At 38.5% G+C, this 15,237-nt stretch overlaps 1 protein-coding gene and 1 pseudogene across 4 annotated transcripts in view; one reads left to right on the top strand and one right to left on the bottom strand.

The window, feature by feature from the left end:
* The window catches only part of TBC1D5 (TBC1 domain family member 5), a 741,088-nt gene that overhangs the window by 388,685 nt on the left and 337,166 nt on the right, over positions 1-15,237 (bottom strand). For 3 of the 4 annotated variants that reach the window (XM_061587420.1, XM_061587415.1, XM_061587416.1), the window contains exon 2: positions 12,071-12,133. The exons of the other annotated variant lie outside the window; for it this stretch is intronic. The gene's annotated coding sequence lies outside the window, so the exon portion shown is untranslated. The remainder of the gene's footprint in view (positions 1-12,070; positions 12,134-15,237) is intronic. 4 annotated transcript variants of the gene reach the window in all.
* Positions 1-15,237, top strand: part of LOC133364811 (DNA polymerase delta subunit 2-like) — an 80,233-nt pseudogene that overhangs the window by 54,458 nt on the left and 10,538 nt on the right.

The raw sequence follows: 15,237 nt of genomic DNA, 5'->3' as shown, positions 1-15,237 counted from the left end.
TCACCTCAAGGTGGCCATGGAAATATTCCCAAGGAATGTTTTCAAACCTTGAGTGGGAGACTGGTTTGATACCAGTCAGCTATTATTTCAAATGTTGACGCCAGGATGGATTTTTTTCCAAGTTAGAGACAGAGGTGATCGTTGCATTTCAGCACAAACTCTCCCATTAAAGTATTTTGCCCCATCCTTAAACTTAACAGCAGAATACATACTGTTTTTGCGGGGGAATGGGGTTAAATTATGAATATAAGGCTCATAGCAGGAACCACTGGATGGCTTTAAAAGAGGATTAGACAAATTCATGGAGGATAAGGCTACTACCGACGATGGCTATGTTCTACCTCTATTATTGGAAGCAGATGCCTCTTAATGCTGGTTGCTGGGAATCACCAGTGGGGAGAGTGTTGTTGTGCTCTAGTCCTGCTTTTGGACTTCCCATAGACATCTGGTTGGCTACTGTGAGAACAGGATGCAGGAATAAATGGAGCACTGGCCTGATCCAGCAGGCTCTTCTTATGTTCTTATCTTATCACCTTATCTTATCAATTAATTGGATCAAGTAATCAATGTCACAACCCTACTTTTTATTTTTTGTGAGAGATGTTTTGTACCTACAGAAGCTCAAAACAAAAGGGATGTGTTCCACTATCTAATATGGAAGCAAGACTCTCTATCAAACCAGTATGAATATGCAAATTATTAAAAATACAATGGTTACAATTGTGGATATAGTATTTAGGCTGTTGGTTGTTGTTTTTTAATTGACTGTGATTTTTCACATGTGCACATAAAACAGATTTCGGTAGCAACTAATGCTCATGTAAAGGAGAGTACACACACTTTGTAATACAAATATATTTAGTACTTTCAGAAATATTTATCACATCATCATATTATTTGTCTATCTCGGCTGCTAGGACTATGTCTGAATCACGACAAAGGTTATGTTATAGTTTCCTCTTGACATGATTCCACAACATTCTCCTCCTGAGACTCTTTCTTCAATCAGGAACATGTTTACTATTCTTTACTTTTTCCTCTTTTTCAATCACAGAGACAGATCTTAAGTTTGGTACAAGCGGTTAATAAAATCACCCCTTTTCAAACATCCCATCCATTCTCTTTCTTTGCAAAAAACAGGTGAAATGTCCCATCACCCCCTCCAAGTAAATATTCCATAGAACTGAACTCAGAGTAGTTGGTACTACATTAGCTTCACCTCAATTCTAATATGCAAAATGCACCTTTCAATTCTTAATGCATCATGTGGCCGTAACTATGAGCTCAAACACTTGATTGACAAACATTGCTGTCTGGTGTCTTTTCTTGTAAATGAGCAGAACCATCTATTTTAACTTGCATTCTACAAATCCTATGCCCTACTTATTCAGCAATACTGTATTCATATTGTTTCTCTGGCATATCTTCCAGTATTATGTATTTTAATATACATGTGAAGTTTTAGTTTGAATGGAAACTGGGGACAACTACCCTGCCAAAGACAACTGGCTCATTAAGAAAATAAAGACAAATTTCCATATAGCAAGAAGAAACGCTGTCTGGTGCCAAGCATACTTTCTTATCCGCAAAGCAAATGAGAAAGATTTGAGATGCTGGCAAATTCCACTTTAGACAACCTTCAGCAGCAGATCTGCAGTTCTGACTATAACACAGCCATACTGAATCTGACCAAGAAACTCACTAGAACTTGGGAGGCTCCTCCGGTGCTTCATATTATGCAAACATACCCTCTGTGAAGACATGCAGGACTTCTGCAATAACATATTACTTTGGCACTGTCGGTCTGCAACGCGGACATCACCATCTACAGTGCCTTTTTCCCCTGCTTTTCTTGCTTTTTGCAACTGTAGATTACATTATTCTACATTCTCTGGGTTTATCTGGTCCATTCTTTCCTAGTTCCAATTCAGTCTTTCTTGCAGCTGCTTCAAGGTTTCTGCTAATAATTCTCAATTTTCTTCCTCCTTTTGCTATCCCTTTGTGCTTCCTAAGATTCTAAAAGGTCTGCTACTTAATTTATCTTCAGCTTGCTTAATCCATTCCATTCATCACTGTAATTATTGCTTCTCATTTCTGTTTACTTCACTGGCCCATTCTTTCCTCTTGTATTCTACGTAAACTTCTGTTGTGCAGGATCCATAAGTTCCCAGTGCAGGAAGGTTCCTTTCCTTGGAAAAGGAGAATCTCTGCAGCTGACCCATTAACTTTTAAGTGTATTGACTCCCTGGCTCTGCTTGAGTGCTGGTGGCTATCTTTCATTTAAGATTAGAGGCTCCCAACTCAAGCCTCTTAGGGGTCAAGCTTAATGCAAAGAGAGGGATACAGAGAAACAAGAGAATCTGCAAATTTAGGTGCATTGTTCACATGAATGAAGGTTTGTAGGTTTGTTGAAGACTTATTGAGACAAAATCCACATGAAGGAGTGAGAGATGTAAAATATTATTCATTTATTACTTAAAAATTTGTACCCTGCTTTTCAACCAAAAAGTCTGACAGAGTGACTTATGTAAGATCACCATCAACATATTAGTCCTTGAGTTTCCAAGCTTATCTTATTTATAGCCTGCTAGTGCACTTTTGATTAGAACTCAACACTGCTCTATGAAGGATGTGTCAGAAAGTGGTACAACGCCATGAGCATCTTACTTTGTTCAAAGATAGCTGGGAACTATGTGTACTATGTACTGCCAATGAGGGCACTTTTGCCCTATTCTTTGTACTTACATATAGGTTGGTTTGCAACTGATACCATTTGTAGCTTTTTGTAATAAAATAATGGCATTTTGTTAATGAGGTGGCTATTTGTCGGTGGTCTCTTGGTCTAATGTTTTACTGTGTTGTTTTAATGCTGTATTTTAAAATTGTTGTAACCCACCCTTGAACCTTTGGGGGAAGGGCAGGTAATAAATGTTAGCAGCAGCAACAACATTTTACTGTGTATTCTGTCTTGTTTGAGTCAGTGTTTCATTGAAATGGTGTATGCCTAAATGCAATAAAAGTGACATTACAAACTTTGTTATGTGGCACAACTCACCCAAGAAGCCCAAATCACAGAAAGTTATGTACACAACTCATTATTAATTGAAGGGTTTTTGTTTTTATGGTGACATATATTTAGCTGAAAAGTTTCTGATATGAAAAAACCACCAAAGCCCAGCAGAGGCTACACTGGGCTTAGACACTGGAGGAAGATGAAACCACCTATTCAAGTGCCTGCCTGCCTGCCTGCCTCTGCAGCACCTGCTTGTTGACTGTCCCAGCTTCAAACAGCACTGGACTGGGTAAGACCAGAAAATGGAAATTGACTTATTACCTCCAAAACCAGTAATATCCATCAGGTTGAACCTCCACTACAAGTGTTGAAGCCAAAAAAGTATATAAAACAATGGTTGGGAATGGAACATTGCCATGCTAACTACACTGCTCCTCCTGCCCCTGCAGTGAGGAAGAACACATAGTTAAACAAAAAGAATATTAGGAAACTTTTTTGAAGGTATGTCATGGCTAATATAATACCACATTAGCCATTCATTAATGGTTTTCTCTTTTCACAGTGGCGACTGAAAACTGAAATAATACAATCAAAATGTGAATGTATTGATTCAAACTTATTAGCAAATACTTTGCATGGTCATAGCATGGTGTAAAGAAGGTCAATATACGTTCTTGAGCCTGGATTAATTTGAAACAAAAACATCCCATTCACTTCTTACATAGCCATCCAAAATTGACCATGAAAATAGTGGACCTAGGGACAGGATGAAATTTGAGATTCTGAAACTGGATTACATTGGCATCACTACATTAACTTCATTTTAAAATGATGGCTGTATAGAGAAAATGATGGCAACAAGACAAAAAGCTTTCAACAAGAACTTCTGAGTAAGCTTAGCCATCATGGAATAAGAGTAGAGCTCCTCTGGTGGATCAGGAACTGACAAGCAAACAGGAAGCAGTGAGCAGGAATAAATGGATAGTTCTCCCAATGGAGTGATGTAGAAAGTGGAGGCCTCCAAGGATAAGTATTGGGATATGTACTTTTTAACTTGTTCATAAACGATCTAGAGTCAGGGGTGAGCAGTGAGGTGACCAAGTTTGCTGATGATATTAAATTTTTCAGGGTTGTTAGAACAAAAAAGAATTGCAAAGACCTCCAAAAGGACCTCTCTCAACTGAGTGAATGGGCAGTAAAATAGCAAACGCAGTTCAGCGTAAACAAGTGTAAAGTTATGCATATTGAAGCAAAAAAATCTTAATTTCACATATACACGTGGGGTCTAAACTGGCAGTTGCTGACTAGGAATGGGACGTTGGGGTTGTAGTGGATAGCCTGATAAAGGTGTCAACCCAGTGTGCAGCAGCTGTAAAAAAGGAAAATTCCATGCTAGGGATCATTAGGAAAGGGATTGAAAATAAAACTGCTGATATCATAATGTCGTTATACAAATCTATGGAGCAGCCACATTTGCAATACTGTGTACATCTCTGGTCACCTCACTTCAAAAAGGATATTGCAGAGTTGGAAAAGGTTCAGCAAAAGGCAACCAAAATGATCAAGGAGATGGAGCGACTCCTCTACGAGCAAAGGTTGCAGCATTTGGTGCTTTTTAGTTTAGAGAAAAGGTGAGGAATAAGAGGTGACTTGATAGAAGTATATAAAATTATGCATGGCATAAAGAAAGTGGATACAGAAACATTTTTCTCCCTCTTTCATAACAATCAAACTCATGGACATCCAGTGAAGCTGAATGTTGGAAGATTCAGGACAGACAAAAGAAAGTACTTCTTCACACAGCACATAGTTAAACTATGGAATTCGCTCCCACAGGAGGCAGTGATGGCCATCAACTTGGATGGCTTTAAAACAGGATTAGACAAATACATGGAGAATAAGGCTATAAATGGCTGCTAGCCATAATAACTATACTCTGTCTCTATGGTTGGAGGCAGCATGCTTCTGAATACCAGTTGCTGGAAACAGGGGAGAGTGCTGCTATGCTCAGGTCCTATTATGGCTTTCCCCAGGAATCTGGTTGACCATGTAAGAATAGGATGCTGGACTAGATAGGCCATTGGTCTGATCTTGCAGGCTCTTCTTATGTTCTTAAAGCCAAAAAGCATGGTAAGTATCCAGGGTAGAGGATAACAGGCACCCAAATCCATGAAGCTGTTTTAAAAAGAGGCTTCAGGATTTAGATATTAAACCTGATCTTGGCTTTTTTGCATCTTATTCCAACCAAAGTATGGAGCCTTTATAGGTAATAACTGAGAACTGTGCAATGGTCTACATTCATTTTCTCACTGATGAGAGTCTACCACACCCTAGGAGCTCCTGTGACACAAACAGATCATCTTTGGATCTGGTGCAGCTTATGATGAGCTAGCTAATTTGCAGGTTACAACATCTGTCTGGGGTCTCCTCAGGCCCTGCACTGACTCCACCAACCAAGGTTGCCCTGCGAGCCAAAGAGTATAGGAGGGCTTCCTGTCCTTTCAGCTTTTCCTGAACAACAATGGTGTTCCTCAACTGTGGTGTGTTTCTGTATCCTTTGGTCTGAACTGTGGCTCTCTTTGGCCTTCCCTCCTGGTTTGGCCTTCAATCCTGCCTTATGGGCATATGAAGCTGCCTTAACTTAGACCACTGCCTACGGCTCAGCCCTGACATACACAAAGCCCACTGTCAAAACATTTTGTCATTTTCAGCAATAAATGAATGAATGAATAAATATTAAAGATAAAAGAGAAGCAAGGAACTGTATAACTACTCATCAGACATGGCAAAATAACATATTAAAAATACCTAGAAGCATGCAGATGTTTCCTCTACTTAATACAGTTAGCAAACAGTATCATTTAGGTCCCTGAACTGTCAAGTGCAGCAGTTTGCAAAATTATAGTTTACATTTAAACTGTCGGAAGGAAAATACACATGTAATTATTGTATGAAGAGAACTACTATTGTCCAGTAGGTGATTTCAGTTTTTTTCTCCATGGTATTGAACTCACTGAGCCTCTCTCTCCCCAAGTTCCCACAATGGTGAAGTTATGCTCCAGAGGTTTTGCAAAATAATTTGGATAGGTTCTATCATATAATACAAAGGAAGATCATTCACTTTAGAAACATATATAAATAGTGGAGTAGTGGTTTTCTTTACAAAACAACACTGGATTTATTACCTTAGTCCCTTGTACTGCACTACAAATGTTGGTTAAACTTGAAAGAGTTTAATTGCAAGATGTTTTTAAAGGGGTGGGGGGAAGGAATTAAGCAAGGCATCATGGTTTGTTTGTTTTAAAAAAAGAACAGCCCTGTTGTGCAAATCTATGTGCTTCTGGTTCCACTGAAAATCCTGAGAATTTGAATTAATCACAGCCTGCAGAGCTTCAGTGAAAAGTTATCTGTGATGAGACGATTGTCACACAAGAGGACAGCAATATTACCTTCAAATTCAACTTTGAAGTTTGTGGCTTCCAGGCCGGGGCAAGTAAAGAGCCTGCAAAATATCATGTAGATTGGTATAGAAAGATTCCTGCAGACATTTCTATCAGCAAGTTGAATATTCTGAATCTCAGTGACATCTCTAGCGTAATCTTCGGCACAGCCATGTACATACATAGAATTTTGTTTAAATCTATAGCATGCTCTTAAAAAGTAGTAAGCACAAATGGCATTAGCCTCCCTAAAAATATGCAGTATAGGATATTTATTTATTATTTATTTATTTTATTTATTTATTATTTGATTTATATCCCGCACTTCCTTCCAGCAGGAGCCCAGGGCAGCAAACAAGAGCGCTAAAAACACATAAAACATAATAAAAACAGACCTTAAAATACACTGAAACAAAACAACTTTAAAAACTTTTTTTAAAAAAAGCTTTAAAAACATCTTTTAAAAAGGGTTAAAAAACATATTGTTTAAAATAAAAAAATATTAAAAGCAATTCCAACACAGACGCACACTGGGATAGGTCTCAACTTAAAAGACTTGTTGAAAGAGGAAAGTCTTCAAAAGGCACCGAAAAGATAACAGAGATGGTGCCTGTCTCATCTTTAAGGGGACGGAATTCCACAAAGTAGGTGCCGCCACACTAAAGGTCCGTTTCCTATGTTGTGCAGAACGGACCTCCTGATAAGATGGTATCTGCAGGAGGCCCTCAGCTGCAGAGCGCAGGGATCGACTGGGTATATAAGGGATAAGACGGTCTTTCAGGTATCCTGGTCCCAAGCTATATAGGGCTTTGTATGCCAAAACTAGAACCTTGAACTTAGCCTGGTGGCAAATGGGCAGCCAGTGCAATTCTTTCAGCAGTGGGGTGACATGTTGGTGATACCCTGCCCCAGTAAGCAGTCTCGCCGCCGCATTTTGCACCAGCTGCAGCTTCCGAACCAACCTCAAGGGCAGCCCCACATAGAGCGCATTACAGTAATCCAGCCTGGCCGTTACCAGTGTGTGGACAACAGTGGTCAGGCTATCCCGGTCCAGAAACGGCTGTAGCTATCTTACAAGCCAAAGCTGGTAAAAGGCACTCCTAGCCAGTGAGATCACCTGGGCCTCTAGCAACAAAGATGGATCCAGGAGCACCCCCAGACTATGAACCTGCTCTTTCAGAGGGAGTACGACTGCATCCAAAGCAGGCAACTGACCAATTATCCGAACTCGGAAACCACCAACCCACAGTGCCTCCGTCTTGCTAGAATTCAGACTCAGTTTATTGGCCCTTATCCAGCCCACCACCAAGTCCAGGCAGTGGTCAAGGGCTTGCATGGCCTCTCCCGATTCAGATGTTACAGAGAAATAGAGCTGGGTATCGTCAGCATACTGCTGACACCTCACCCCAAAGCTCCTGATGACTGCTCCCAAGGGCTTCATATAGATGTTAAACAGCATGGGGGACAAGATGGCACCCCACAGCACAACTGCCATGGGGCCGAAAGACAGTCACCCAATGCTATTCTCTGAGAGTGACCCTGGAGATAGGATCGGAACCACTGTAAAACAGTGCCTCCAATACCCATCTCACTAAGTTGGCCCAGAAGGATACCATGGTCAGTGGTATCAAAAGCCACTGAGAGTATAAGTAGTTATTCTAATAAATCAGTTGATAAATGAAAGCGGTGTAAAAGAACTCTCTTGTTTATTGTGAACTTTGGCTGTGCTTTCACTTGTCATAATTATAAGGTAGCTATGCTCAGGGCCAGTGCATAAGGTGCTTTACGTGACCCCAATACTATCGCCATATGACATTCAGGAAACATTTAATACTAGTACAAGTGAGTGACAGAACATACTTACAGTATTTATTATCAATACTTTACTGGCCTTTTTTGATAATCACTTTTCTATTGTGAAAACAATATTGGAATTTCAGATTCAAATGAATAGAGTAAAATAAAAAAACTTCCCAACCGAGGAAGTATATTACTGATGATTTCCTTTGACATGAATTAGAAAATACAACTCATACTATTAGAACATAAGAACATAAGAAGAGCCTGCTGGATCAGGCCAGTGGCCCATCTAGTCCAGCATCCTGTTCTCACAGTAGCCAACCAGGTGCCTGGGGAAAGCCCGCAAGCAGGACCCAAGTGCAAGAACACTCTCCGCTCCTGAGGCTTCCGGCAACTGGTTTTCAGAAACATACTGCCTCTGACTAGGGGGGCAGAGCACAGCCATCATGGCTAGTAGCCATTGATAGCCCTGTCCTCCATGAATTTGTCTAATCTTCTTTTAAAGCCATCCAAGCTGGTGGCCATTACTGCTTCTTGTGGGAGCAAATTCCATAGTTTAACTATGCGCTGAGTAAAGAAGTACTTCCTTTTGTCTGTCCTGAATCTTCCAACAATTGTTGGAATTGTCTACCAACAATTGTTATATGCTGCAATGCACCTCAAAGTATATGTTAAAAACAATTACTGCTGAATGGCTAAAATAATGTAAAATTCAACAAAGGGGTTCAAAAGGTATCACAAACTAGGTTTACAAAACTTCAGCAATCCTGAACATAAAAAAACCTTTCATTTTCTAAAGTTGTTCATCTAATACAGGAGAGAGAAAAGCCATTGATACATACTTTACACAAGTTTTTTTATCCACGTATATAAATCAAAGGGAACAGCTTCCTTTAAGGCAAGCATATGAAGATACTAAAGCAAGACACCAATTAAATATTCATACATTCAATATTTCAAAATAAGGAATTTGGATATACACATGCATAATTTAAGTTCTATAGTGAAACCTATCTGCAGAGGCCATGTCTACTGTATTTCAACAGCATCCCACCTTGAAATGTACAGTGCATCCTTTCCCATGCTGTGTTAAATTTGAAATTCTATAGTAATTCATTTCAAACATTAAAAACAGAATAAAGGCCATGTTGTGCACACAGCACATTTACTAGAATTACAGCTTTGCTCTCATCATTATACGACTCATTGCATGAAGAAGATACTGCATTGTCTTACGAAAAGGAGAAAATGCTGTATTAGAAAATAAGCAGACTTACTAAATTAAAAAGTAAATTAAAAGTTAAGAGTTAACTGTAAAACATCTACAGCTGCTGAAGTCACCAGTTATTTATACACATATGTGCATAATACCAAACTATTCATATTTAAGGTAAGAACAGTGATGCACTTATTTTTACATCTTTGTCAGGTAATCTACACACATGTAACATCTGCAGAATAATTTACTTAGAACACATCTCCATTGTCCTCCTCATTGGCTTTTCCTCACCATTTACCTCGTCTTTACTCTCCAATCAGTTCAGGATGCCATCTATATTCCCTGTGGCCAAAATCATTTCAGTTTTCTGAACATTCTGCCATTAGCTTCATCTTTTTTTCCCCATCTCCCCTGTATGTTATACTCATATGTTCTTTTCTTCTATTCCATTATTTGCACTTAATTTTATGTACCCTGACACCACCACCCAAAAAGACGGTGCCCATAAAGCATTATCCTCTCTCCAGCCCTTGGCTCTGAGCAGACCTTCTACAGAGTTCAAGGCATAGCAATCAGTGCATGAAGGAAAGCCTATGATCAAGCAAATGGATGCCCTTTTGTAAGTACAGCAGAACCTTCCTATAATGTGGGGATCAGGGGACAAAGGACATGCATGCATTATAGGTCTTCCATGTGATAACAAAATTCAGTCTGTAAACAGTACTTTACTCAAAGGACATCATCATACTCGTGGTATATCCGAAACTGCAGTTTAGCAAGCTGCATTATAGCAAGGTTCTGCTGTATCAGGAGCCTGACATTACTGTATGTAATAGCCTGCTGGAAATGTATGTGCATCATGGCTTTGGTATATCAGGAGAGGACTCCATGTGCAGAATGTCCCAGGAGGTTGGATGTGGGTGCTGACAACACTGTATAGACACCACTTGGACTCACTATGTGCACAAAGGGCTTCTACCCTCTACCCTCTGCATGCAGAGTCCAAACTGTACATGAAAATTAGTGTAAGGCAAGAAAGCAGAGCCTAATAGAGATGAAAGGAGAGATATTAGAGACATTAGTGGTAAAAGGAGACACTAATGGAGCTAGAAGCGTCTGCATTAGGAATGACTTTGCTGAAAATATTAGGAAACTTTAGGAATGATACTTGGAAAGATCTGTACGACAGGCTAGCATTCATAGGACATATTATCAAAGAGGTTCTCAATTTAAAAAGAAGAGCCCACTCCAGTTTGACTGGACTCAGGAAAGCTTTAACAAATTGTCTTAGCAGCAGGTGCATCTTCTGAAAGCTATCTTGAAGCTTCAACAAACACTAACTTGTTGGATAACAGTGCAACAATTGTCTGTATAATAATAGGCTGAAACCAGAGAATCTTCCTGGAAAATGTACAGGAAAGTACATTAATAGTGCAGATTTTGGAGGAGAAAAAGGTGTTCACTTTCTTATTTATCTTTATCTTTATTTATTTATTATTTGATTTATATCCCGCCCTTCCTCCCAGCAGGAGCCCAGGGCAGCAAAGAAAAGCACTAAAAACAATTTAAAACATAATAAAAAGAGACTTTAAAATACATTAAAACAAAGCAGCTTTAAAAACATTTTTTTAAAAAAGCTTTGAAGATATCTTTAAAAAAGGTTAAAAAGCATATCTTTTTTTTAAAAAAAGGGTTCAAAACATCTTAAAAAGCAATTCCAGCACAGAAGCAGACTGGGATAAGGTCTCAACTTAAAAGGCTTGTTGAAAGAAGAAGGTCTTCAATAGGCGCCGAAAAGATAACAGAGATGGCGCCTGTCTAATATTTAAGGGTAGGGACTTCCACAGGGTAGGTGCCGCCACACTTTATATGGCTATGTAATAGCATGAGTAAAAGTGTGAACAGGTAAGTACACAGTCACAAGTTACAAAATGCCATGTAAAATGTGCACCTACAAGGAAAATACTTCATATGCAGAAAAAAATATATATCTATGGGCCTTGCAATGAATATAAACTTGCCTCAAAGCTAATACTTTAATTTTCAAGAACCAAGTAAGGGGATAAAAAAAAACCTAGTCAGTAACAATGCAGCGTCGAAAAGCAATAAAATCAAAATTAAGTTATAAATAATTTAAAGCTTGTCATGAAGATGTATTAATAATTCATCAGATAAATAATTTACTAAATAATCAAATAAATAAATAATGAAATACATAAATAAATCAGCAAATAAATAATTCTGCAAAATAACCTGAACAATAAGTCACTAAAACAAATGACAGTTCTACAAAACTATAATGATTTTCTAAATTCTGATAGTTTTAAATAAACAAATGTATATAAAGTAGATCTGTCTTTGTTAGATAAAAATATATTTTTCAGTGATACTGGTGAATTCCTGATTACACAGCAAAGGGTACACTTTAAATTTCACAAGAATGGAACAAGCTTTGTAAATTAACAAGACTGCTACTATCTTATCTTGTACCTTACATGCCATTCAATCCCTTTGCACAGCTAATTTTTCATCAAATATATTTGGACAGTCACTTTATAATACTCTTAATTCACATTCTCTTTTCAGTGCAGTACTTACAACACTGCTGTAGTCCTCCTTGGTAGTTTTCTTACTATCTTCTTCAAACCTTCAGAAGTTTTGCTGCAAGGAAAAACAAGTAGAATAACCTTAATCATTACAGATGGTATCTCATTCATTAGTGGATGGCAACATTTTATTTGAAAGCGTATGAAAAGCTGTTTTATAATTCTACAAAGCAACATAATATGAAACAACCATTGCTGTTTGCCGACTTCCTCAACTTTTTAGAAGTCTTTGGTGGAATGATTTCAAGCATGTGTGTTTGTTGTATTTAAACTGACACACAATCTGTGCAAACTGGCACTCATTCAGATATGTTGAAGGACAAAATGCTTGGCTGACTTTTAAATCCTTCCACAATGTTTAAACATCATAGTCCTTGGAAATATACAAGGGTTACCAAGTTACTACCAGAGCTTGGAAGATTACTTTTAAAAAGTAATAAATTACAATTACTTTTGTTGTTGTTGTTATGTGCCTTCAAGTCGATCACAACTTATGGCAACCCTGTGAATCAGCGACCTCCAATAGCATCTGTCGTGAACCACCCTGTTCAGATCTTGTAAGTTCAACAATTACTTTTACATGGCCCCAAAAAGTAATAAATTACCATTACAATTGCTCTGAAAGTAACTGGTTACTTTACCATTACTCAAAAGTAATCATTATAATTACACTTAAGTTACTTTTTTAAAAAATGGAGTGCCTACAAGGTGCTGGCTTTGGCTGCTACACATCTAAGTTGCCTAAAACATTAAAAATAAACACACACACATACAGAGGGTAGTAGAATATATTTTTTTATCCATAAGATTAACAGAATGGCATAACAGAATCTCACATCCACCCCTACCCCAGCAATAGTGATATCCCAACACACATACTTTTTCACTCAAAATCAAATTTTACACTTGAAATGCTGCTTTTACAATACATTTGTTATGTCTCATCTTTGCTCAAAGAGCACGTCAGAGAAGGAATGCCTTTTTACAGTCATTATGTTGCCACCAGTACTGAACAGGCATTCTACTATGGAGCTTGAAGGCATACCTGTGTTGTGCTGCAAATAACACTGCAGTACCCCTTTCAACTAAAACACATTTTGATCAATATGGCAATCCCTATCATCAAAGAAAAGTACAAACTTTAGTACTTTATTAGTTGCCTTTGTAATTTTTTTGTCAACAGTATCACTTAGAGGTAACTTAATCCTGTACATACTTACCTGAGAGTAAGTCCCATTGAACTCATTGAGTAGACATGCATGCACACTTGAACTGTCAGAGGTAGAACTTAAGACACACAAAGCAGGCAAACAGAAAACACACATAGCAACAGTAATCCACCAGAATAAATGTTATCCCTTCTCCTGCAATTAAAAATGTAGTCTTTCACAGCATATAGTGAAACTGTGGAATTTGCTACCACAAGAAGCAGTGATATGCACCCACATGGATGGCTTTAAAAGAGGATTAGACAAATCCATGGAGGATAAAGCTATCAGTGGCATCTAGCTGATGGCTATGTTCTACTTCCACTGTCAGAGACGGTATGATTCTGAATATCAGAAGCTGGGAATACAAACTGGGAATACAACCGCGGAGAGTGCTGCTCATGCACTCAGGTCCTGCTTGTGTGTTTCCCTTTAGGGCATCTGATTGGCTGCTGTGAGAAAAGGATGCTGGACTAGATGGGGCATTGGTTGGATCCAGCAAGCTCTTCTTATGCTCTTGTATGTATTGCAACAAACAACAAAAATTATTTGTCGGGTCTTACAGAACAGGGACAGCCAAGGTGGTGTCCTCCAGATGTTGTAGGACTACAATTTCCATCATCCCTGATAATTGGTTATGTTGTCTGAGACTGATGGGAGTTGTAGTCCATCAACATCTGGAAGGCACTATGTTGATGACCCAATTAGATTAACACAACTCCCTTCCCACCTACCAACATATTTCAAACATGTCCAGAAAAGAATGTCTCTTAAATTCAAATATCTGACAGCACGTACCTTTCAGAGGTAAAAATTAATCTGCAATCCTACATATTTATACATTTAACTCAATGAGACTTAATTTGTATATAGACTGGACTCCAACAGAATTCATTTCAGCATTTTAGGGGCTATACTTTATTAATGCTGTATCAACTACAACTACCAACTGCTGCTTTTGTGCATTTATTGTCTCAGCCTAAGCTACCTCACAGGGTTGTTGCAAAGATAAACAGGGGTATGGTCATGGCATTCACAAATCAAAAGTAAATCTGTGGAGGGGAACACACACGAGTAATAAGATGTCTGACTGACAGAATGTTAACAGGTGAAGCTTTCCCCATAATTGTATTTCCATAGTAGAAAAGGCTTACTCCATTTAATTTCTACCTGCCCCACAGCTGTTAAATGCGCAAGAGCCTGATCTCCTGCAATGCCAACCCTAAACCATGCAAAGAACTCAAGTTAAAAAAAAATAACCACATAATTTGAGCAATTTTTTTAAAAAAAGGGACATCTATAACTGTATGAAATACAACATTCTCGGGCAAAAAGAAGTTATGAGACAGAAGACATAAAAAACACAAACAAAACCATGACAAATAGATACAAAAAAACTCTGAGCATGAGCATTTTCACATTTTAAATTTTTACTCATCATTTCTGCTTATTTACTGCCTTGGGCCAGTCCCTAACTCTCAGCCTAACCCAGAGCTTGGAAAAGTTACTTTTTTGAACTACAACTCCCATCAGCCCCAACCAGCATGACCACTGGATTGGGCTGATGGGAGCTGTAGTTCAAAAAAAGTAACTTTTCCAAGCTCTGGCCTAACCTACCGCACACGACTGTTGTGAAGCTACAGAAGGCAAAATTAAAATGGCTGCAAAGAGAAACTAAGGCTGCAATCCAATACATGACTACTCAGGCAAAGTAAGCTTTATTGGGTTTAATGGAACTGACTCCCAGTTAAGTATGTACTCCAATGTATAGTCGCCTGGGAGTAAGCCCCATTAAATCCAATGGAACTTACTTCTGAGTAGACATGCATTGGATTGCAGGCAGAGCTTGGAAGATTACTTTTAAAAGGTAATAAAATACAGTTATAATTACATGGCCCCCCAAAAGTAGTAATTACTGTTGCAATTGCTCTGAAAGTAACTGATTACTTTA

The sequence above is a fragment of the Rhineura floridana genome, chromosome 10 (assembly GCF_030035675.1).
Source record: "Rhineura floridana isolate rRhiFlo1 chromosome 10, rRhiFlo1.hap2, whole genome shotgun sequence".
Lineage (NCBI taxonomy): Eukaryota > Metazoa > Chordata > Lepidosauria > Squamata > Rhineuridae > Rhineura > Rhineura floridana.
Note: the sequence above shows the minus strand (reverse complement) of the source record. Positions and strands in the feature narration are given on the sequence as shown.